At 41.8% G+C, this 24,933-nt stretch overlaps 1 long non-coding RNA gene across 1 annotated transcript in view; it reads left to right on the forward strand.

The window, feature by feature from the left end:
• The first annotated feature begins 238 nt into the window (after positions 1-238).
• The window catches only part of LOC122158692, a 99,761-nt gene continuing 75,066 nt past the window's right edge, over positions 239-24,933 (forward strand). Inside the window, exons 1-2 of the long non-coding RNA XR_006168293.1 lie at positions 239-508; positions 15,149-15,389. This is a non-coding gene — a long non-coding RNA (uncharacterized LOC122158692). The remainder of the gene's footprint in view (positions 509-15,148; positions 15,390-24,933) is intronic.

Genomic DNA, 24,933 nt, shown 5'->3' on the forward strand with positions numbered 1-24,933 from the left:
CAGTGTGACCCACTGATTGAGCACCTGGGGAAGGGAGCCAGTCAACTCTGGGAGCACAGGTGAAGGCAATTCAGCTGTGACTGGAAGGGGTGGAGCCTGGCTTCACCTCTCTTAGACCTCATTTAAGGGCTGACTGCCACTGAAGGAGGATCTTTTTCTGGAGCCCTTCTCGGTGAAGCTTTCCCCTGCAAATCTAGAATCTTCTGATACAGGTGAGCAATTTTCTTGCCTTCCTTTGTAGCATCTCTCTATCATGCCAGTCTTTTTGTTGTCGCACCTTTGTTGTAATGCCTTTCCCATTGTATTGATCTAACTGCTACAGGCTGCTATTAAGGATTGATCTAACCAGAGCAAAGACTTAAGGTCCATTTAATCTTAATGGGGAGTGCGAGGACCAGGCCACAAGACTTCATGAATTGAAAATGCTTGGAAGTTCTGTACTGCTTTTTGCCAAAAGTTGGGTGAAAGTGGTGTATCCTGAAGAGTTGCATTGGGCTAACTGAATGAGGTGAGCTGCTTTTAGAATGAATAAACGCTTCAGTATAGTTCTTATTCTCCCAGAGTATTTACAAAGTGAGCAATTACAGTATAACAGTGTGCATTCTCAAAATGCAGTATTATGTTGGTAGCAAAGCAAGTTTTTTTTTTTTTTTTTCCCCACATCCTTCAAATTAGAAAGGAAATAGCTTGCTGCACTACACTGGATTACATGGCTTTATTTGTTTAGGTTTTTGTTTAACAGCGTAGTAGTTTTTAACCTTTGACTGAACGTGGGTTTTTTGGAGCCCATTCAAGGATTTACATTTCAGATAATCATTCAGATTTGAAGAGAGTTACCAGAACAAATCAATACAGAAATCCTGTTTTGTGAGTAACATCAAATTGAAGAATGTCACATCGCTTCAGCTGAGAGGCTCACAGATTGGCAACTGATGCAGGCTTGGAAGAAGGGTCAGGGCAGAGAAGGCAGAAGAGAGCAAGAGGTTAAAGCAGGAAACCAGGCTGGTGGGCACATTCTTTATTATGAAGCAATGCAGATGGCAGTAGTACTGTATTAGTTTTTATAATGCAGCACATTAGGATACTCTATGCATTCATCACTAGGAGTGCAGTCAGATGTGAAATTCTAATTTTTGCAGCTTTTAGGCTCTTATTACATCAGATCTGCTAGACTCGCACTTTGCAGCCTATGAGGTGTTGCAAAGAGTAAATAAAGTATGAAGCAGACTTCTCCATTCGGTGTTGGAGCCAAAGAATATTAGGAGCTGGAGAAAAGCATTCTTCATTGAGATGAGGCGTAGGCTGAGAGGCGCTGAGATAGCAGGTCAGTGTGTATTGGCTTTTCTCAAGCTGGCCGCCAAAACCAGAATGTTCCTCTGAAATAGTTGCAGGTTTTTCTGAGAATAGATGGAGTGTGCAGTGTGCGTTCTTTTTTAATCGAAAGATCAAGGGGAAAAAACAACGGATTTTTTGTCTTCAGAGATAAAGGGATTTTTATGGTATCGTTTCCATAAATAATCAGTTAGTTTTGGTACTTTTGTGTAGAAGTATGGAAACGCTTGCAGCGTTATTGAGAAACTCCATCAGAGGATTGCCAGTTAGCAGCATCGTGTCTGTGGTGAAGGTGAACTGAATTGGATTGTGGTACCAGACTGGTGCAGGGTTTGATGTGGCTTCCCTCTTACTGCTGGTGTCTGTTACTGTAACCCCATTAGGCAGAGCAGTTCTGTGCAGTTCGGATCAAATTTCTAGGGCGTATTCTATCTTCTCAAAGGTTCTAAGAATAAATGGAGTTTCTGGTATTGTGTGTTACGGATGGTAACTGCATTGGGATGAGATGGGTAACGACAACAGGCTGTGTTGTGTTGTGTAGTTGTTGGCACATCATTGTGCTTTGACCAAAGAGGTTTGTTGTAACAGAAACCAATTGCAGTACCAAACAGTGTCTGTGCTGTCAGCCTAGTCATAAGCAGGTTGGAGTTGGAGAAAAGAAATATTCTTGTGTAGGCACTGGCTTTACTTGAGTCAATCTGATGTTCAGTTCTGATAGGAAGATCAAAGGTGATGCATTGGTCTTTGGATTTGCAGTAGGGTATTTGTGTACTTTAAATGTCTTTAAATGTCTTACGGAAAATGAGTGATGTTGTTACCAAGCGTAGTTTATTGAAGATGAAAAGTGGTTGAACTGACGTGTAGAAGGTCTTCCTTTATCGACGTGATTTGTCTTCAGCAACTTGTGCAAAGTGTGTGAGTGTGTCTGTAGATGTTTTGTACGCAGCATCTGCAGAAGCCATTTTTAGGGCCTTGTTTCTGTTGACTCGCTTTAGCTGGTGCCAGTCTCTTGAGTGCAGTTGTATCAATCCTGTCATGTTCCTCAGTTTTAAGTAGGAACAGTAGAGGAAAAGAGGGAGAACAAAGGGATGACCAGAGCGCTCCATCCCTGTGTGTTATGAAAGCATGCGTGGGAATTGGGTGCCTATGGGTCAAAATGTTCTTTATATTCCACAGTCATTGTTAGTTTTAAACACAGTTTTGATGTAAAAATAGGCAGCCCTGCCTGCAGCAGAGCGGGTTGGAGCTTAATGATCCTTGAGGTCCCTTCCAACCCAAGCCATTCTGTGAGTCTCTTCTGGGTGTGAAAGTCAAGCGTTTGTTTTCCCACAGAGAGCTTTACCAAGGAGTTGTCTTTTAGAACTGCTGGCCACTAATGATGAAGCTCTGGCAGTTTGCTTTTAATCACAGTACTGCCAACAGTTTAATGGAATTATGCCTCTGTTTCAAAAGATGTCTTGAGATTTCTTGGAAGAGGATGGTGGCTGACATAAATATACCTAAAACAGGAATAGAAGTGTGCTATTTCTGGAATAGTTCGGGGTATTTTTCTTTTCTGTGGAATATTTGAAGCTGTTATATCACTAACAGGAATGACAAGCTATGAAGTTTCAATGGGCGTGCTGAGATCAGTCTTGATAGCTCAGTTGAGAAGTCAGACCCTTCCTAGATAGCAGATGAAGGTTAGTAGGGTGTGTATCAGATCAGCGTGGGATTTCTTTGTGGCTCAAATATTCAGCAACGTATTGTTTATGATTCTTTGTGTAAGAAACCACTGGAATTGGAGTTACTTTGTGTAAAATTGAAGGAACTTGAATATAAGTGATAAAATATTTACAAGAGTTGTATGGGGTACTGCATTCTGACAGCATTGTGTGTTTCCCCAACATGTTATCTTTTTGTGTGTAACCACATAAATATATTTGAGCTACAAGAAAAAAATGTTGAAGAATGAAGGGGTAAACTTTTGGATGAGCTGGTTCCAGGATATGGTTACCTATTTGTATAGGTAAGCTTTGTAACTTAGAACGCTTCAGGATGACCATCCTGCCTTTCATCTGGGGTGGGTGGTCACAAGTAGCTTAGTTTGAAGCACTGACATCCCGTTGTGCTGTTTGTGTGCTTTCCCTGGTCACGATCACCTGGCTGCTGTGGGTGTAAGGATCAGATGAGGCAGACTGCTATATATAGGAGAAGTTGTACTCCACTGCCTTTATAATTTCTTGTCTAAGGGCTTTTTTGGTGTTTTTGCTGTTGTTCTCTGGTTAGGTACAGGAGACTTAGGAGTTTCAGGAAGCAGGACTAGTTGTGATGGTGTGTTTCTCTTCTGGAATGATGAAATACCATCTTTTTGTGGAGTACTGTGATCAGGGTAGGAGGGCAGAAGGTTTTTTGTTCTCTGTGTTGTTTCCTTGCCTGAAGACCAGGGGTTAGCATGTCTTTAATATTCTGGGCATGTATGTATTATCACGCTGATACTAAAATACGAATCGTATCTTTTTGCCAAGGATTTCATTTTTGGGGATGAGGGCATGGCTGTTAGTGCCTCAAAATTGCCTAGAATCCTGCAGTTGCCAGTGAGATTGATCCCTCCAGGTTCCAGATGTGGAACAGCAAGGTAGATAAATGACACCTGTGAGTGTCACAGACTCTTCACAGTCAGAGGAGGGCTATTGTAGGACATTTAGGGGGTGGCTTCCCATTTTTCTCACGTAGAGACTGAATTTCGCAGATGAAACCACTGACTCTTAACTTGATTCCCCGTTACTTATGGGGTAACCTAGACAGCTGGTTTACATGTGGGCACCTATATTGTTCTGAAATGAGATAAATACAATCCGGGGTGATAAGCGGGCTTTGATTGTGATGCTTTGTGAGAAATCTTAATTTCTATCAGTGTGTTGTGGTGTTTTTCAGTGGAGTTCTGTAGAATCCAAGGTCTTCTGTCTTTCAGAATGGATATGTGCTAAAACAGGCTTTTGCAGAGAAAATGGGCAGAATGGAGAGATATTATCACACTTCTTGTTTTTCTACTGCGCGTTCATCTTGGATTTCTCTCAGTTTGTGTGAATTGAACAGGAGAGTGTGTTGGACCAGAAAAATCTGTTCCATTAAACTCTAAGTACGCAGCATTCTGTCTGTGTGTCTGCCTTCATCGCCGTCTTTAAAATCTCAAAGATAATAATATTGACAGGTTTTGTTCTGTTACTGTAATCAAATTCTGTAATGCAGTTAGCTGCTAGTCTTACACTATTTGTATGGATTGATTAAAGAGATGCTGAGTTATGGGACTGCATTCCTGATGTTTCCAAATTATTCTGCCATCTCTGGAAGTGCCATCCACTGTTGAAATAATACAGAAAAAAGTTGAATTGTGTTAGTGAAGTGAACGTGTATCTAGCTAAGCTTTCTTATTACATTTGTAAATGTCTGCTGAAGTTACTGGATAGGGTCTTGCTCTTTCTTGCTTGCACCGAGGTGTAAGTTTTAGCTGCCTGTTCAGTTACTTGAGTTTTATGTTGGGTGAGTAGAGAGAAATGGAGGCCATTGAAAGCTCCAGAAACAACTCTTGTCTATGCTCTGCAATTGGGGTTATTCCCACTTTCTTTTTTGTAAATGTAACCATACTTGCTGGAGAGGAAAGCTAGCAGAATTCTCCATACAAATGTGTATAACAAGCAAGACCAATTTGTGTGGGATACATGCAGAATAAAGTGTTAAGGACTGTGGTTTTCAACTGTCAAGATGCAGAGTTTTTTGGGAGAAGCCTGTAACTTGTGATAGTAACAGTGTATGCAGCAGAGGTGCAATGTGCATGATTTTCAGTAAATTACACTTACAAGAATACCAAAAGGATTGGCATTAGATCTTGTGATGAACCTTTTTAATTAGCCATGCTAAAAGAGAGTTCTAAGCCAGTCATAGCAGATGAGATTTGTAGAATAACTGTTCTTTTGGTTAAAGCCTTGTGTCTCTAATTAAAACATGCAGCAGATTACTCCTTGTGCTTCAGACATCTCCTGAGATGGTAAGCAAATGAAATGAAAAACAAATCTATGCAGCTCTTCAGTGCAAGGTGTGATTCGTTAGCTATTTGTCATCAGAACTGGTGTCACTTCTCTGGTTTGGTGAGGCTTGAGCTAGGGGAGTGCTCTGGCTGCACCCAGGGATTGAGTTGCTTCTCGGTTATGTTGGTTCTTTAAGAGTTATTTTCTGCACCAGTTGGTCTCTTTTGCCAATAGTTTAATTACTGTGGATTATTTTCAGTATCATCCTGATGAAATGGGCGAGCAGAAGGAAACGGAATGGGGTTGTCATGACTACTATGGTGGGTTTTTAAATTTTTTTTTAGTTTTTGTACTTCCCTTCAAAAATAGTTTTATCTCTGCATTTTTCAGCATGGATTTCACTTTGCTGACTTTTAAATTAATAGTCATAAAGCTGAATCTTCAAGTTGTGCTGGAAATTGTGAAGGATGCAAAGAGATCTGTTTTCTCATAAAGGAGAACTGAATTGATTTGAAACAATTTTTTGAGTATTTAACAACATGGTTTTACATAGAGTTTCTCAAACGTGATTGCATGCCACTGGAAAGAGCCTGACCTCATCCGTCTGACTCCCGTGCTTTAGGTATGTTTAAACAGTGATGGGCTCCTCTCTGTCTTCTGCAGGCTGAACAGTCCCAGGTCTCTCAGTCTTTCCACGTATGGGAGATGCTCCAGACCCCTCATCATCTTGTAGAGGGGGAGAATTCCCTCCCTCGCCCTGCTGGCCGTGCTCTTCTGAATGCATCCCAGGGTGCCATTGGCCTTGGCAACAAGGCTGCACTGCTGGCTCATGGACAGGATCCTGTCCTTCCTGAGAAGGGCAGGATGCCCAGCTCCCTCTTAGCAGAGCTCCTCTCCAGCAGGTCAGTCCCTGACCTGTACTGATGTGTGCTGTTATTCCTCCTCAGGTGTAGGAATCTACACTTGTTCTTGTTGAAGTTCATCAGGCTTCTCTCTGCTCAACTCTCTAGTATGTTCAGTCTTGCTAAATGACAGCACAGTGCTCAGGTGTGTCAGCCACTCCTCCCAGCTTTGTATTGTCAGCAGACATGGATTTGCAAGAGTAGATCTAGCAATTCTTATGCCTTAGTTGTGGTTAGAAGTGATAACGTTATTTTTTTCTTGGGGAATTGATTCAGATCTGTAATTATCATTCAGCAAAGGGAAGGCTGAAGGAATTTGATATATTTTCAGTCATTTGAGAGGGCAAATTCTTTATGACTAACAAAGTCGGGGTATTACTGTAATCCGTAAGAATGTGTATCTTATTTTTTTAGGTACATCCATCCTTGACCATTTGCATTTTTGGGCAATGAACAGGGTAGTACACAGGCTGATTGACTTTACAGTTCTTGCACTGCCATCATTACTGCCATTCATCAGCACAGATGTAACAGGAATCCTTTCACTATGTGGCTGGTACCTGAACAGTGTTATACTGGGTTTGAGGTTAATGTATGCCTCTGATCTCTTATATGTTTATTCTCTAATAACAGCGGTGTTGCAGCAGCACTCTGATCCCCAAGTTGGTTTTAGCTTTTGTTGATCACACAACCAAACCAGCCTATGCTGTGAATAGTTCAGTTTATGTTGTTGTCTGGTTTAAATCAGCCCTCGATGAATTAGCCTATTACATGAGAAGAATTCCACTTGGCCCCAACAAGTGCAGTCAGCATTGTAACTTAAACAGTAGAAGAATTCTTCTCATTGTCCTTTGGTTGCTGGTGTCAGTGTTTCCTTTACAGGTTAGTAATCCCGGGTAATTATTGCATATGAGTAAAATGTTTTTCCTTATTTTGTATTCTAAAGGAAAAACTTTTCAATGCTTTATGATCTACTGTTGTCAAACAGTGCCAAGAACAGAAGGAGGAGAACACCAGTGGGTTTTGGTGCTGTCCTGGTTTACCTCCAGTGTAAGGTACAAGCTGTTCATTGTGCTCAGCTGCTTGTCTCAAGTCCCACAACTGAACCACTTGAAAGAGAAATGTAGAGCAAAGGATGTGAATTTGTACAGTGTGCACAGGGCCTTTAAGGACTCTTGATGGTTAAGATACTTGGTTGAGGTGCTTGTGTGACGCCTTCATTTACAGTATATTCTTGTTGGCTTTCAAAGTACGTAATGCCAAACATGAGTTTAGTGTAATAGGTGACCACCTTTTATCCTCCAACAGTTCTTTCACATTCTGTATATTGATAGTCCTTCTCTCTGCTGCCTGCCCTGACCTCGCTGCTTCAACCACGTTGTGTCTCTGCATTGGATTTAAATGTACAATTAGCCACTGGTGCTGATTGATTCCACTTTGCTTCAGGGAGCTGGTTGTACAGGAAGCAAGGGGAAGAGAATGTAAAAGAATGCTGATGTCTTGCTCTGTTCCTTCTTGCTCCATTTCTACTTTCCTGGCAGGTATTGCTGTGTAATGTAACTATCCTGTGCTTCAGTGAGTGTAATCTTTATTTTAAAATGAATAATAGAATTTTGGAGGAGGTTGGCAGCACTAGAAATAGACTCCTACATACCCTGAGTGTTTTGTTTTCTTTTTTTCCCCAGGGTAGTGTGTGTGTGTAGCTGTGACTGAGAGAGACTGAAGTATTACATGGGCATTTGGCTGCAGGCAGCACTCTTTATTGCCATGCCCTCTATCATGTCTTCCATCTTTCTTGGCCTTACAGAGTATATAGGTTTAGATATGTAAAGCTTCCTTATTTCAAAATTGTTATAAATGAGGTCATCTCGGTAACTCAGCAGTTGCATGTATCTCTAAAACATGAAGGAAGGTACTCTTGAACTGAAAGCCAAGAGTTCTAATTTGACCCTCCTACTTAGTGCTGCTGTACATGAGGATTCTTACTCACTGAAGCTGTCTGCTTGTGGCAAGCAAAATTATCTCTCACTGTGTTCACAGCTGAGAGTTTTGACGAGGTTGGTAACCGGCTCTGGCACAATGTAGCTCTTTCTCCCTCATCACTGCTAGCTTAGTAACAGGAACATGTGGGACCTCTGCTGCTTCCTTTGTAGCAAGGTATGAATTCAAGATCAAGTGTTAGAACTTGCTCCTATATGAAGATATCAGGTTCAACCCCTAACTGTATTCAGACTGGAATGTCATTAAATTTGACTCCGTTGCTTCCAAGTGCTAAAGGCGTGCAGATCTGCCAACCAGGGAGAGAACTGAGACAGGCATGCATTCAAAGATGTAAGGCGGAAGGAAGGATCTGTTGAATCAGTCAGTCTGACATCTGCTGTTGTGGGTCATTATGTGTGACACCCCTGCTTTGAGCTTCGTAGTTTGTGACTGACTGAAAAATAAGCAGGCATTTGTTGAAAAACTTCTTCAGAAAGGCACGCTGTCTTATTTTGAAGTTCCTGAGAAATGAAGGTTAAATGATTTGTGTTCGCTTTCTGTGCTTTCTTCTTCTTTGTACTGTTTGCATTTCTAACCTGGGTATGTCTGGCTTCTAGTTTGCTGTAGTTTTGCAGCAATTTTAAGCTGGCATAAAATGGCAGAGCTGCTGAAACAAGCAGTCACTTCCTGCTTTGGTGCCAGCTGGCATGGCTGCAGTGCTGGCCCCTAGTGCTGGCCTGGTCTCTGTACAGCTGTGCAGGGAACCAACTGCAGAACCTGCAGCAACACCAGTCTTGTGCAGGGCTGGTACTGAGATCTGGTTCAGAGCAGAGCTGTGTGAACAAACACAGCTGGAAAAGGGGCAGGAATGAACGGTCAGCAGTGAGAAGTGGCAAGCAAAATTACCAGTGAGTTTAGCTGTCTGTTTTGGTGGCTGTTTCAATAGCAGATGGTGAAGCTGCAGTTAGTTTCAGCTGTTGGTTCTTGGCCATTTCATGCTAGAAATAAAAGTTACAGTGGTGGCTCCCCCTGTTGTTTCTGCATCTGTGGCTTGGTCCTCATGGCTTTAACATCTTGACTTTGCAACCATACATAAAATAACCACATCTGTTGTTTCAGCATATGTCAGAACTCTGAAATCAAAAAAATGCAGTTTATGTAGCAAAAGCAGTTTAGAAGCAAATGTTGTCCAAGTATTGATTTGATAAGTTTTAATATCTGTTGTGGTGACACTCAGAAAAGGTTTTGGACAGTCTTTCTATGGGCTTCAGGTGGAGCAAATCGGTCTCAATCTCAGCATGTTGAAAGAGCAAATTCACAGTATGTCAGAACTGTATTTAATATGTGAAAAATGCGTATTTTTGTGTAAATACAAAAGAATATATAAATCTTCCAAAATATCAACTCAGTATTAAAGGTATAAATGGATAGTTAATAGGTAATGGGAAGCTGTAAGACACAGTATTGAGCTAGGCCTTGTAGCTGATGAGCTGCATCTGAACCAGGACAAACTTTGCAGTAGATATAAAGTGTTACAGGCTCTCTGCTGAGTCTTTGCATTTCTTCTTAGTGTCACTGACAGCTCTCACTTCACAAATACTTCTTCATCCACTGTACTAATAGAAGATCACCAACCTTTATGAATCTGAAAGAGACGTTTGTTGTGATAATTGTTGAGTTTTCATCTGTGGCCCGAGGAATGAGCCTGTGAGAGCTGATGAGATGCCTCTGAGGGTCCTAAGGGAGCTGCTGAGGGAATCTATTGAGCCACTGTCCATCATGTTTGAGAAGTTGTGGTTGTCCGGTAAAGTTCCACTCAGTAGAGAAGTGGAAGCACAGCTCTTTTTTTAAAGCATGGCTAAAAGACCTGGGAAGTGATATGGCAGTCAGACTCACCTTATTGGTTGGCACAGGAAGTTCTGAAGAGCAAGGTCCCAGGAGCAAGTCAAGCTCAGCAATGCAGAATTATTCATGGATGGTGGAATGGCTCCAGGCCTTGCACTGTGACTGGAAAAAACTGTACAGTTCACCCTTACACATACATTCACAGAATATCCTGAATTGGAAAGAGCCCCATAAGAAGTTCTCAGTTCAGCTCCTGGCTCCAGTCAGGAGCACTCAAAACCCAAACCCTGTGTCTGGGAGCATTGTCCAGAGGTTCCTTGAACTCCAACAGCTTGGTGCTTTGAGCACTGCCTGCAGAGCATGATCCAGTGCCCAATTACCCTCTTGGTGAAGCTGTAGCTTGCAGTGAGGTCTTCCCTGATGGCCTGTGACCAACGACTGCTTTGTCTTTCATATATTTTTCAGTAACTCAACAGAACACTCTTCAGAATTTCTCTAGTCAATGAAGTGAGACTGATGGGCCTGCAATTACCAGGGTTGTATTTCTTATCTTGCCAGCTTCTGGTTGAACGGGGATGGATTTCACATGATTGTTGAAAATGAAAACAGTCACATTGTGTACTCGTCTTCTAGGATGTCAGATAGTGATGTTGGTTTCTATATGTGGAAAAAATCTCTTGCAGATACTGCTGAAAGCATGGACTTCTGGCATTGTCTAAACACGTTTTGTGTTTGTATTGATGTTTACCAGTGACTCTCACTATAATGAAAGTTGTTGCATAAAAATGCATGCTATGTTTTCTTCTCCAGAGGTTCCAGCTCTGTTTAGGCAACAGTGCTGATGAGTGAAGCAGCTGGCACTATTTCTTGCATTCTCTCTGTTCAGTATGCTGATACCATATCACAGAATCACAGTACAGTTTGAGTTGGAAGAGACCCTTAAGATCATCCAGTTCCAACTCCCTGCTATAGACAGGGGCAGCTCCCTTTAGACCAGGTTGCTGAAAGCCCCGTCCATCTGCCTTCTGTGCAGTTAACTCTAAATGCTTGACTTAAAAGTACCTTTTTCCTTTTGTGGTTCATTTGGTTTTAGATAACCTGTGAGTTACTTTACTGCCTTTGACTTCACAGGTTCTCTGAGCAGACACAGATTGCCTTTCACATCCATTGCAACTGAGAAACAAAGCAAGAGTACTTTGTTCTTTATCCTTCCTTCTTGCGCAGGGGCTCCTAACAGCCCAGTTCACTGGAGGTCCTATCACTGCTTTGGAGTTTGAGGAAGCCACTTCACTTGAAGTCTGGCTTCACTTGAAGTCTGCTTGCCTGAATATCTGCAACTCAGGCTTTTTGGCTGCTGTTATCTGAATTGCTCTGTCTTAAATAAAGCTTCCCGGGGTGCCCACATGCAGTTGTCTGAAGGATGTTCTGCTGCTGCTGCTCCACTTGTTCAGCTTTCTTAGCTTCTACTTGACAAGCCTCCCAGCCTTGTTAGCTGTCTGCTCATTCCTTGTTGTGTGGTTGCTGGCAGGTAGGTGGTGGTGTGCATTCCAGACAAGGTGCCTCATGTTCTGATCAGTCTCTTTGTACCTATTTTGTGTATTTTCTTGTTGAATCTTTAGAAGAACTTTATTGGATGGGAATTTCAGGCTACCTGTGAATTCACTGGGGAAACTCCCGTATTTCTCATTTAAAACTGTCAATTAAGGTTTTTACTGAAGGCAGAAATGGGTGATTCTTGCTCATATTAGATTTCTGTATTCATTGTGCAGATGCATGTTGTCTGGTGTAAAATGGCAGTGCTGTTGTGATCCTCATATAGTGTGGTGTAGTTTAAAGAAGGCTTTGCAGTCTAATTTAGAAGTTGTACTTCAGTATAATTTGGGAGAGATTCCTTTGTATTTACTTTTGTACTTCATTTCACTTGGAGGTAAGCCCTGAAAAATGCCATGTTGAAGAGCAGATAACTCATGACAATGTGGGGTCTTTTCCCAGAAATATGTGAGGGTTTCTGGGCAGCCATAAAACTTTTCCGAAGATTGCTGCTGTTTCTTGTTATGTTTCAAATAGGAACATGGGAACTGACAAGCTTTCTCAAAAGGTATCCAGGTTTCACAGATCTTGCTAAAATAGCATTTGACTCTGTTTAGGGTAAGGGTAAATGATGTAAGAGGAGTTAATCAGTAGGCATTGTTGAAATGAACAGTTTGTGTTGTTTCCTACTGGGGACTCTTAAATGATGAATTATTACTGCGCCTTTACTCAGCTACTTCTGGAGTCATTGGGAGCTTTAACTTCATTTCTCGAGGAAACCTGAAAGGCTCCCTCTCACTGCTGCTGCTTTGTACTGAACGTATGGTCTGTGATGTGTGCGTTTTAAAAGCATTCAGAACGTGCAGTTAAAAGAAAGTCTTGTACTCAGTAAAAGCTTTGTGTGTACTTGAGGTGGTAAAAGTACAAGCAGTGTGCCTGTTCTTAACAGTTCTGTGCTTTTCAAATCTTGCAGACTTGAAATTGTTCTGTAAGTAGAGAAATGGGTGTTGAGTGCACAGTAAAAGGTGGTCACATTTTTCTGGACTTAGTGTAGAGCTGTGGATAAAACCAAGAGCAAAACAGCCTGCTTTGTAGACGTGATAGTAGCTCAAGCATGCTTTGCTTGATGACCTAAACTCAGTTTCCAAAGAGGAAAAAGGGAATTGAGAATCGGATCCTGTTCATTAGGTTCTGGCAGTCTGACCCTCCTCGATTCTTCTTTGAAGACCCTAATGCAGCATTGCATTTGAATTATCTGCATTTGAATTACCTTTATCCGTGCTGCTAGCCTTGTTGCTAACTACGCTGGGATCAGGGTTCCCTGTTTGTGCTGCTCTGGCTGCTGTCTTCACCATCATGGGAAAACTTCTGTAGGTGGAAAACTGGCATTCCATATTTCTAAGGGAGCACCTTGTCAGGGGATAGGGTAGAGAAGAGGGTTCCAAAATGTGTTTTTAGAGGAAAAAAAGACAAAGCTTTCAAGACCATTATTATATGGGATGGTTTTATGTCACGGGTTGATACATGAGCTCTGTCAGCTGCTACAGGCAAGGCCTTCAGAATTCATCTTTTTGAGAACTGTTTTTAGAAGACTGTAGGATTTAAGTCAAGGTAAAACAGGCCTTGCAGTGCAAGTTTGAGATACTGGTCTTCTGCTCTGAGTGTAAGGCAAATGAAAGTGGGAGGGTTTAGCACCTGTTGAGAACTGCATGCTGTGTTCTGTGGGAGCATCTTGCTAAGTGGGTGAAAAGGACTAAAACTGAGGAATTGGTCATGTAGTGGATCTTGTTCAGAAGAAAAACAGATTAGCACTCTCAGAATTGATTTTGTAGCAGAAGTTGGTCTGTCCTCCCTATAAGCAGCAGAATGACAGAATGGTTTGGGTTGAAGAGACCTTTAGATCATCTAGTTCCAACATCTTTGCTATAGGTAGGGACGCCTCCCACCAGACCAGGTTGCTCAAAGCCCCATCCAGCCTGGCCTTTTACACCTCCAGGTAGGTGGTATCCACAGCCTCTCTGAGCAACTTGTTCCACTATCTCACTAACGCTAATCCTTTGTAATGGCTTGTCTGAATCTCCCTTCTTCCAATATGAAGCCATTTTCCCTTTGCTCTGTTGCTAAATGCCCTTATGAAAAGTTCCTCCCCAGCTTTCCTCTAGACCCCCTTCAGGTACTGGAAAGCCACTATAAGGACCTCCAGAGCTTTCTCTGGTCCAGGCTGTAAAGCCCCAGCTCCCACAGCCTGTCCTTGTATGGGAGGTACTCCAGCCCTCTGATCATCTTCATGGCTCTCTTCTGGACCCACTCCAAGAGCTTTGTGTTCTCCTTGTCTCGGGGGCTCCAGAACTGGATGCAGTACTCCAGGTGGAGTTCCACAAGAGCAGAGTAGAGGGGCAGAGTCGCCTCCCTCACTCTGCTGGTCACACTTCTCTTGAGGCAATCTAGGATGATACGGTTGGCCTTCTGGGCTGGAAGTGCACATTGCTGGCTCATATTCAGTCTTTGGTCAACCAACAACCCCAAATCCTTCTCATTAGGGCTGCTTCCAGCCATTCTCTACCCAGCCTGTATCTGTGCTTGGGATTGCCCCAACCCACGTGTAGGACCTTGCACATAGCCTTTATATGGGAACTGTTGAGTCACGGCCTGAACCATTGGTTGAGCACCTGGGGAAAGGAACCAGTCAGCCCTGGGAGCACAGGTGAAGGCGATTTGTAGTATAAACTACCTAGCCTAGAGTTAACAAACATGCTCTTAGGACTTTTCAGGGGAAGGTGGGATCAAGCCCACATCCATGTCTCTGTTACTGGAGGTCACTGCAGGCAATTTGCAATACTGCATGTCAGCTGAGGCCTTGACATGGCCTCACTGTCACTATGGATCTATTAACAGAGACAGTCTGTGGGTGCAAGGGTGATCATTTGCATGCTTGATAATTTTACTGAAACTATTTTTAGATAATTACTTGTTGTTGACTAATGGAAAACTAGGAAACATTGAAAACTGATTCTGAATAATGAAAACTCAAAATGTGGTCAGTGATAGAAAGTACAATTTCTAGATTCTGCGGGGTGGTGTGTGCATGTGTATATGTGCCCAGAATTTGATGCTTTGCTAGGGATTTAACTGTGTTCTAAGCAAACAGAACTTTTCCGTTTTTAAAGCCTAAATGAAGTTTGGACCAATTAGCTGTATGATACAGAGTAGGATGATTCAGCATCCACGGTGGGATCTATTACAGTTAACTCTATTTTCATTTGAAGAAAAACAATAGCAGTGAGTTTCAGGCAGTTTGAGCAGATGCTAAGGGAAACCTCTGCTGAAGCAGAGGAATGTCTCAAATAGCTTGATCTTGAAAGCTGACCTCATGAGCTCCTTCATTCATGCTGCCTTCCCAAAGGTGAAATGCTGTGCTGCAAAGCTACGTAAGCAGTATTTCCCTGAAGCCTTGTTTACATCCACTGTTAACTGTTCACTTTCACTGAATTGTGTTTTTTAAAGCATAAAGTAATATAACTGAACTCCACTCATTTTATCCATCTCTTTCAGGTTTTCATGACTGTTCTGTTGCTGTAACCACCATGGATGTGAATGCTGTGGTGATAAAGGCTTGCCGTTTTCTCATTCTGGATTCCTCAAATCCAAGAGCTACTCAGCAGTTTCCAAGGCAACCACCTGTGGAATAATTAAAAAGGATGAAGTGTTGGTGTGCCAGATGCACGAAATTCTTGCCTGGAGAGAGCACTTCGTTTTCAGCTGTTTTGAATGTGATTCTGCCAGCACAGTTCAGGTAGCACAGTTAAAGAATACTGATTTGTTGTCTGGAATTACTGAAAGTTTGTCTAAGGGCAGCAGTCCCTCTATGACCAGTCGGAGCTCACTTAGAATGGTCATAGATCCTTCAGTGTTGAATTTTCTGTTCAAATATATTAAAAAAAAAAAAAAAAAAATTTGAAGAATGGTAATGGAAGAGCAGTGTGTGTGAACAGTGCATCACATAAGTAAAACATTTGCATGTACTGTTTTATGGTTTTTGCTGTCTTTACTCATAGATGATTTTAAGGTAAGGACTGAAACGGAGTGTACATGAAACGGAGTGTACATGAGTGGAAGCATAAATATAGGAAGTGGAGACTTCATGCCAAGTGCACTGAGATTTCTTTGGCGTTCAGTGGAGTGGTGGATATAAAAGGAGTGGGTTCACAGCAAAATGGCAGGGTCAAGGCTGTTTCTTTATCTCATGGCTTACTAAAGAGTGTGCAGCGGTTGAGTTGATTTAACTGATGATCAGGTTGAGTTCTGCTCTGGTGAAGCTAAAAACATTTTTAAGACAGGTTCAGGAGATGAAATGTCATAGTGGACCAGAAGGTAAGGAAAACAGCTCTGTTAGAATAACAAAAACTAAAAATGCTGAGTTCAGCTCTGAAAGTTTAAAACATCACTACAGAAGTTTATGGAGAGCTCCTAGGCTCTAGATAGAACTGGAAACATCATTATTTAAGTATAGCATGTTGCTGGACCTATCTGCTTGTTATATCTTCCTTCTCTGCCAGTCATTCAGACGTACTTGAATAGAAAAATATTGTTCATTTCTGACAATGAAGTTAAATGGAGAAAGCCACATTTCACGTTCTTCTCATAGTCCAAATAACTGCTCAGTTAAGTTTGGTTACCTAGTTTAATGCTTTTGTGTAGTTTGTTTTGGGTGTGATGCTTTTGTGTCATTTATTTTAAGAAAAAAAAAAATTCTAAATTTTAAAGCAGAAATATTTGGGATACCATCTGGACTTTACATAATAAATTTTTACTGCCAAAATGTTTGTGGGATTCTGTTCGGATGTGGATGGGATTTCACATTCCATGCCTTTTACAGCACAAGAGGATCATTGTTTTTTAGATACGGTGGGTCCAAGAAGAAATAGAAATTGCTTGATGGCAGCTTTTAGATTGGATGGAATATATGTAGAAGGCCATTTAATCTAATAAGTTGTTACCTTTTAGAGCTGTTACAGAATCTCAGAAGCTAATGTTTGTAGGTACAGTCTGAGTGAGACTGTCATTTTATACCCTAATACTTATTTCTAGTTTTACTGTTGTCACAGCTTAACTATTAGATTGTTTATTTTGAGATGCTGCTTCAGGCAGTTCGGTTTTCTCAATATACAGCTGAGGGAGGCTTTTCTTTTTAAGGAAGAACTACTGCTTTTACCCTATGAAAAAATACGCTGGTGAACTATCTGCAGCAAGCATGGAGAATATGATGTAAAGCTGACATACAGTGCAGTAGAGGAAGGTATTGTTTGTGTGCATGCATGTACATGTGGATCCAAATCCTTTGCTTTCCAAGAAATATGAGTAACCCTGAAAGGTAACTTGTATACTTGTGCAAGAGTGTCCAGGTGTATGTGTGTAAGACTGATACATGATAGTTATGTAGCAACTGATTGAAGTGAGTCAACAATCCCAGAGGAGAAGAGCTTCATCCTGGGCACGTTTTGAAAGCATCTTTGTCGTATCCAAGGGCCTCAGTTTTTCTTTTTCCCCTCAAATAGTGTGGGTGAGGTGACTCTCGTGAAATGTGAAACTTCCAGGCAGTGTTGAAGCTGATGGTGGAAAGCAGGTAGGGAGCTTCAGGGAGCTGCTCAGCCTACACCTTTGGAAAGGATGACAGCTTCTTGGGGCCCATACCTCATACTGTTGATTTAGTCCAATAACTAAGCCTGGATGTTTGATACTTCTGGGTGTGTTTACATGTGAATTTCATGTATGCACACTTCTTTCTCTACGTTTCATTCTTAATCCAGAAATATATTTAGTGGATGTGAACTTGATTACTGATACAATCCAGTTATTTCCAACTCAGATGTCTCACCTTGGCAGTTTTTCCAGACTTTGAGCGTGGTGGTTCAATACCAAGAGTACTTAAGGGTTTGTTAGTGTAGCATGCACGTTTTCATTTTAATAGAAACAAATTTAGGCAGTTAGACTGTATTAAATAAAACGGAGTGGCTGGGCAGAACTGAATTCTTATCTATGAATATAGCTTCTGTTTTACTGATTGTTATCTCTGAGATAATTTATGTTATGGAAAGGGAGTAGAAACTTAGAAGCATTGATTTGTTCACTAGTTCTGATTTCTTTAAGCGATTATAGATGGCAACATAGAGTTCATTTCTGCAACCCATGCTATTAAGGATTAGTGCTGTTTGCAGCTAGAACAAGTGCAACTTTTTTTGTACTCTTTCTGTAAGGAGAGAAATGTTGGTTTCCATGTTGGGGTAATTTGAGCTCCTTTTGAAAGAAGAAATGGGAATTAGTGATAAAGTAAAGCTCTTATTAATTATCTGTCTGGTTATTATAGCTCTCCTTCAGTTTCTGTGCTGTTGGTACAGCTGTATTGAAGGAGTCTGCTAGAGTGGGGTTGTCTAGAAGGGTGACTAAAATACAGGTTGATTTTTGTCGTGTAAGTAGTACTGCTTCCTAGAAAGATAACGTTTTCCCATTGTTGCTGGGAGATCAAGGTATTTTTTGGGTTGGGGGTTTTCAAAGGGAATTTTCCCTTCTGGCAAGAGAAGTCAGCAGTAAAAACGTAGAGGTGATAGGGAGAAAGGAGGGTTAGGCAGCAAACACCTTCCATTTCTTGAGATGGGAACTCCAATAAGGAATTGGCCTTCTTGCCTAGGCTTTATCTGGGGCAGCTAATCTCTGCATCTCTACTGGGTATTTTAAGATATGTCAGCCTGGTCAAGTACATCAAGCATTTCATTAAGATGTTGTAGAAATGATGTTCAGCAGTGATTTCTGGGAGCGTCAGTCATCAGGGTTCTATGTAAAGTCCTGTATCTCAAGATTTTTAGGGCCATATCTTTCCTCTCTGGCTCCTCAGAGATGAGAGGAGAAAAGTATGAAGGAAGTTTTCCAGATGCGTCAATATAAGGCAGTGTAAGACTTCAGAATTATGTATTTAGTGGGGGGATGGAACACAGCTTTAAATTGTGAACATCTGTGTATTTGCAGAGGGATGGGAAGAGATGAAAACCTGCCAGCTATTCAGGAATTTTTACCTGTGCAAGGTAAAATGATTTTTGGAGAAGTAGTAAGTATGAGACTAAAGAGCAGCTGTTCTCATGCACACATCCAGAGCTCCATTTTTTTCCAGCAGTGGTATAAATAACTGAGTAAATACAGAGTGCAGGACAGAGCAAAGCCCTGTGATTCTCCTTGTGTGCACTCTTTGGTCTTCAGACATTTGTAGTGCAAGGATTGACTGAGCTGGGTAACTTGCTGAGCTTACAGGATTTGACTACTGAATTTGTTTCATCTTTCCTTCGAGCCATAAGAAGTTTTAGCACGTGTAATACTTTGTGGTTCAACAGATGAATGAGCATGACAACAGTAAATGAAGGATCATATCTGTTCAAACCTGAATTCCATTCCTTGTACTGAAATGGAGGTAAATGACTGATCCCTGCTTACTCTCTCCATGGTGATCATAATTTTATAGACTCAGCCTTCTCTAGGACTCAGTTCCAAGTCTTTTGGCTTATCTTTTTTTTTTTTTTTTTTTAATCCACATAGCCTACTTTAAACTTGTTTTCACAGATATTTTGAATTTCACAACTGAATCTCATTGATGTATTTTAATGTCCAGTCAGGCACATCTTCGTGGTTTGTTGGTTTTTAGTTTTTCCTACTCATCTACTGTTTCAGCTACCCTGAGTAACTGTGTATCATCAGCGGTCTGTGTTAGGAGCATATACAAAATTGTGCTGAAGGAGGGAAGTTCAGCAATTGAATGAATATTCACACTACTGAATGTACGGTGGTTTTAGGTGCTTTAAGTGTCGGAAGTTACCTTAGCAGCAGAACTGTTAGTAGTTCTTGTTTTCTTTTTTGAGCAATTGCCTACTTCAGTAACAGGAAAACAAGAGTGCCCATAATGACTCAAAATAGGACACACAGCCTGAAATCATTTTCCTGAGCATCAATGGGCAGCTGCACCTTCAGGAAGTGTGCAGAAAGAGGGAATGCAGCCCTGCTTCCAAGGGCAGAGTCCAGCAGCCTGCTGGAGTCCTGAACTGTGACAACATCGTCATAGCTTCCATGTGTTTCTCTAATATGAATCCCCCTTGTCTTCCTTCAGGTCTTAGAGTTGTGAAGACTGGTTTTGTGTACAGCTCATCTCTGTTAGTTTGTGCAATGCCCTTGCCCCTCACTCAGGCAGTTATCTCCATGTACCCCATATGCTTTGCCTTCAGCCATTTCTTTGTCAGGCTGAGGAATCTTGCCGTAGTATCACCTTTGCTCTTGTGGAAGCTGTTTCTGACTCTCATCCTTGGCATGCTGCTGTCACCCCGTATCTAAGATGGGAGGAGCAAAGCAGTGTGCAGGGCTCAGGGTACAAACATGGAGCAGATGAGTCAGCATCAAATTGCTGCTGCTTTACTTTGTCTCTGTTCTCTGCCTAGTTATTCCTGAAATCCTGTTGCGTTCTGCTATCATCAACCCTTGTGAAAGCCGTGTTTTCATAAAGACTTCAAGGCTTTTCTTAATGAGAATAAACTAATTTAGAACCCATCACTTTCTGTGTGTAGTTACTTGTTTTTTTTTTTCACAGATATTGCATTTATCTACTTGAATTTCACTTTCTGCTTTCTGTCCTAGTCATGCTACAACGAGCTGGAAAAAAAGGACTGAGAATAACGCTTTGACTTGCCTGGTGTTTTCTCTTCAGTAGACTTGAGTTCTCACATTTAATAATTTTCAGTGTAATTTATGGTTGCATATTAAATGACAAAGATCTAAGTAGAGATCTGTACAGGAGTCCCTTCTGTGTGTGTGTGGAAAGAGACGTGTTCTTAATGTGTTAATTAACTGTTAGTGAGACCTTTCTCCTCGTACTGTGGTTATTTCCATCAGTACTAAAGCAAAGCGGGCAATTTTTGTGGTGTCTCAATACACAGTTCATCAGAGCTTCTTTAAGTGACTTCATTTGTGTGAGGTGTGCTCTCTGTGTTGCAGCACATCACTAGGCAGTTCTCATAGCTCAGTTAAATGCACGTGTTCCTGGCTAATTGCTACTGCTAGATTTTGTTGTAAGTTGTCTTCTGACCTGAGATGATGCTGGTTCTTTGTGTGCTGTGAAGGCAAGCTGTAATGCTGGAAATTTCTGGAGTGTTCCCCTTTTTAGTTACATAACTAAAAGTGGAGAATACTGCTGTTCCAAGTACGCAGCTTGAATATGTTGTAATCACTAGTAGGTTCACTCTTTGGCAGAGAGTGTTTTGAGCAAGATCCTGTATGCATCTTGCAGATTGCATCAAGTCCTGCTTTGTTGTGGCTTTTAAGAGCTATTTGAAAAAGTGGTAATTAACAGTCTCTTAATGTAGTGTTTACATCACATTGATAATACTGGGAATTTATGTCTCTGAAATCCTTCAATTAAGCCACATGAATCTCAAGAAGCAGCATTAGTCACTGGTAACTGTCAGTTATCTTCACAGGACCTTGGCTCATCTTCTGCATTGGGCTAAGAATGGTGTGTTGGGATTTAATGTAGCTCCTCCGTCATGCTGGACTCCCTCATGTGTCTCCCCTTCCTTACTGTGCTTACTTGTGTTGGAAGGAGGAGGGTATCTGAGCTTTGTGAGCTTTCACATGTGCTGGGATTGTCAAGTGAGTCAATGTGACACAGTACCTCTTGAAAAGACGTTCCTGGGATTGTGTCTTTAGCCCTCTTAGCATGTTACACCATCCAGCATAGCAGGAGACTGAACTTAAACAAGGAATGATCCCAAGAAGTCCCTTCCAACTGGAAGTTCACTGGAACCGGTTGCCCAGGGGTGGATGCCCCATCCCTGGAGGCATTCAGGGCCAGGCTGGATGTGGCTCTAGACAGCCTGATCTGGTGGTTAGCAACCCTGCACATAGCAGGGGGTTGAAACTGGGTGATCGTTGTCATCCTTTTCAACCCAGGCCATTCTGTGATTCCAACCCCTGTGATTCTGTGAATCCTGCCTCCAGCCACAAATTCAGAGAGCAGTTTGGCTCGTTCCGCGTTCTAAGCATCTCCATGGGGTCAGATAGATGTGTTGTGACTGGACCCTGCTGGGTCAGGCACTCTACAGCAGCTGTACCAGGTTGCTGAATACCCAGGATGCGTGTAAGTCCATTGCAGACATCTGGAATCAGGTGTATGGGGTCCCATTTTGCTCCTTTGAACTGGAGGGTGGTCATCAGTCGTCATGGTGATTGAGGAAGTTTTGCTATCTTGAACACTGGGACATGAAACTCAGCACCATGCAGACATTTGCTGCTGTTCTCAGGAGGGATGGGGGAGCGAATTGGAAAGGTAGAAGTGTGAGAACTCATGGATTGAGTTCACTGGGTGAAGCACGAACTCTAAATGTGAGCAAAGGGAAACAAGGAATTTACTCTCCCCTTCCTGCCAGCAGGCAGTTGTTCAGCTACTTCCAGAGAAACAGGGCTCATCACAAATAACCATTTCTTAGGAAGACAAATGCCGTCACTCTGGACATCCCTTTTTCTCCTCCTTCATCCCAGCTTTTAATGCCAAGCAGGATACTACATGGTATGAAATATCCTTTTAACTAGTTTGATTCAGCTGTTGTGATGCACTCCAGCTCTTTGTGCACCCCCAGCTGCTTACTCGTGAGGCTGTATGAGAAGCTGAGAAGTCCTTGACTCTGTATAAATACTGCCTAGCATTGCTATGTTATCCCTATTATTTTCATAAAATCCAAAACAGGACATCTTACAAACTTCTAAAAAGATAATTGACTTTATCCCATGACACAGGGCAATGAAGGCTCATGGTGTCTTTTGGTGAAATGACAGTATCTCTTTCTGGCTGACCTGAGAGAGAAAGGGAGAGTAGAATTTAAGGTAAAATGTAGAGATCTGTAAACTGATAAATCACTGTAATGGCATTTACAATGCTGTTGTAAATACAGTGGGGCAGCTTGGCCATGAGATGTATGGTTCGTAGAGTTGTACTTGAAAGTGAGCAAGTATAAATGTGTATATGCTAGAGATGTCAGGTACTGCTTGTATTTCTACTTCATGCAAATCCTTTTTTGTATTCATGCTGCAAGATCTCAGGGAGGTCTGGGTAAAGTAGCAGCAATGCAGTTCTGCAGTTGTAGAAAATGCATAAATGAATGAGAACTGTATGTCTTCAACTGATGAAATTGAGTGAGTTGAATCACTCCTCTAAGGTGAGATTTAATTTCTGTATTACCACTTTCTGGTTGTTCTGTATAGACAGCGGTGATATAGCTGTCCTTGAGGTTTCTAAGATGAGTTTGTGTCATTCTGGAGTTATTCATAGACTGCCCCCCGAAAAAACCTTTTGAGTTATTTCCAAAAAGTGTTTTAGCATATTAGTTAGAGATTGTTCATCCAAATGACTGATCTGAGTCGCTGGAAATTTCGTGCTGTTTTACTTGAAGCAGTAGGAGAGTACATGCTGAAGCTCAGGTTTGTGTGGGTGAATGGACAATACTGTGTAAGTGTGCAAATGCAGGCTCCTTAGCAGCTTTTGGGCTGGGGTTCTTGAACTTTTTCTGTTCCCTTTTCTTCTGTCTGCTGCTTCCTCAGGTCTGTGCTTTGTCAGAATGCAGACGGGTCTAAAAACTATGTAGATTACATAACGTGCTGCTGGGTTTTATTTCAGCTGCATGAAAGCAGGTCTTGGTTTGTATGTAGGTTGAACGTGCCCACCGAGGGGTGTCTGGAATGGGGCTGAAAGCAGTTGTTCACTTTGGTAGCATTCACTGGTCCTGTGTCATTAACTTAATTTGGGGAAAGATGGTACTTTCTGGAGAGCTGAAGGATCCCACAACCACACTGTGACTTTGTTCCCATCAAATAAATGTAGATTTGATATGAGTTCAGGGATAGTGTCAGGCCTTATAAGATGAAGGGTGTTTTCAGTGAATGCCTGCCAGGAATTAAGAAAAATTAACATGAAATTTTTGTGGTTTTGGAGAATACTCGCATGAGGAGTTGTCTGCTCCACATATGAGAGGATACAGAGTTCTTGGATCGAATTAGCTGTTTGGAAAAGAAGATTCACATGGAATTTGTGGGGCAGCATTTCGATTTCTTTAGGATATGTTAGCTTCCAGCTCTGTTGCTGAGTATTTCTTACAGTTCTAAAGGGAGTGGACAGATAGTCCTTGCTTATACAGAAATCAGTGGTAAGGATTTGTTGTTGTAATTGAGGCCTGCATGAGAAGAAAGAGGTTAATTCTGCACAGTCTTCAGGACCTCTCAGCTGTCAGCAAATAATGGGGTTTTTGTTTATTTGGAGTTTGTTGTTTCTTTCAAATTGTCCTATTTTACCTTCAGCAGAATCCCAGTGTTATTTCAGTAAGATATTTCTGGTACTTTCTCTTTTGGATGCTTGATGAAGGATTTCAGATTCTGAAGAGGTATTGTTGCCAGTGATGCAGTATGTCCTGTGTCTTGTTTGCAATAACTTCTTTTCAGATTTTGTAATGCAAATACAGGTTCTGCAGAGCTCTGGTTCTTCTGGACTCCAGGATTTCCTCTCAGCTGACCAGCACTGTGAAGGGTGAGATCCATCTGATCCCCAGGATTGTGAGGAAGGGCTTGCATGATGAGCCTCATCTGATGTCTGATTTTCGTAGAGCTAAAGGGAGACTTTTCCAAGGTTGCTTCTTGCAGAAGTAATTTCAAACAGCAAGTAGCAGGGCTTGCTCTTCTTTTTGTGATTGTTGTTCTAAACAGAGAATTTTGGCTTCCTTCACATTTCTAATTCCTTGGTGTTCTGCCATGGAAAAGCAGTCTAAAGATAATTGTGCAGAGGAATCTTCGTGTTTGATCTGGAGTGACCTAGCTCCATTTAACAAAAAAAAAAACCCACCCCTTTTCTGTATAAGCATTTTTTTTTCTAGTGGCATCTCTCATTTTAAGCTCTTCCAAATTAAACACACACAGGTGGTATGCTGGTATACCATATGCTGGTATAATGCCAGCACGCAGGTTGTGTTAAAATACACATCAACAGAACTGCAATTTGAGATTTGAATTCAGTGAAGGGATCCATTTTGGAGCCCTTATTCATTCTACAGAAGACCTGAAATTAGTTGAACCACGTGCCAGTGCAAGATGGTTGGGAGGCTTTTGGCCTGGGAAAGTATTTGGTGAGTGGTCACTGCAGCTGCTGGTCATGCACAGTATTAACACTGCTTTGTCCAGTTGTTTTCCTGAGCAGCTGTAGGCTTTGTTCCTGGTGCAGAGTTTGGTACCCAGTGAGCAAGGAGAGTAAAAGGTGAGCTTTTATAAGC

The sequence above is a fragment of the Centrocercus urophasianus genome, unplaced genomic scaffold, assembly GCF_019232065.1.
Source record: "Centrocercus urophasianus isolate 14NV4802_14NV808 unplaced genomic scaffold, USGS_Curo_1.0 seq_15, whole genome shotgun sequence".
In the NCBI taxonomy this organism is placed as follows: Eukaryota; Metazoa; Chordata; class Aves; order Galliformes; family Phasianidae; genus Centrocercus; species Centrocercus urophasianus.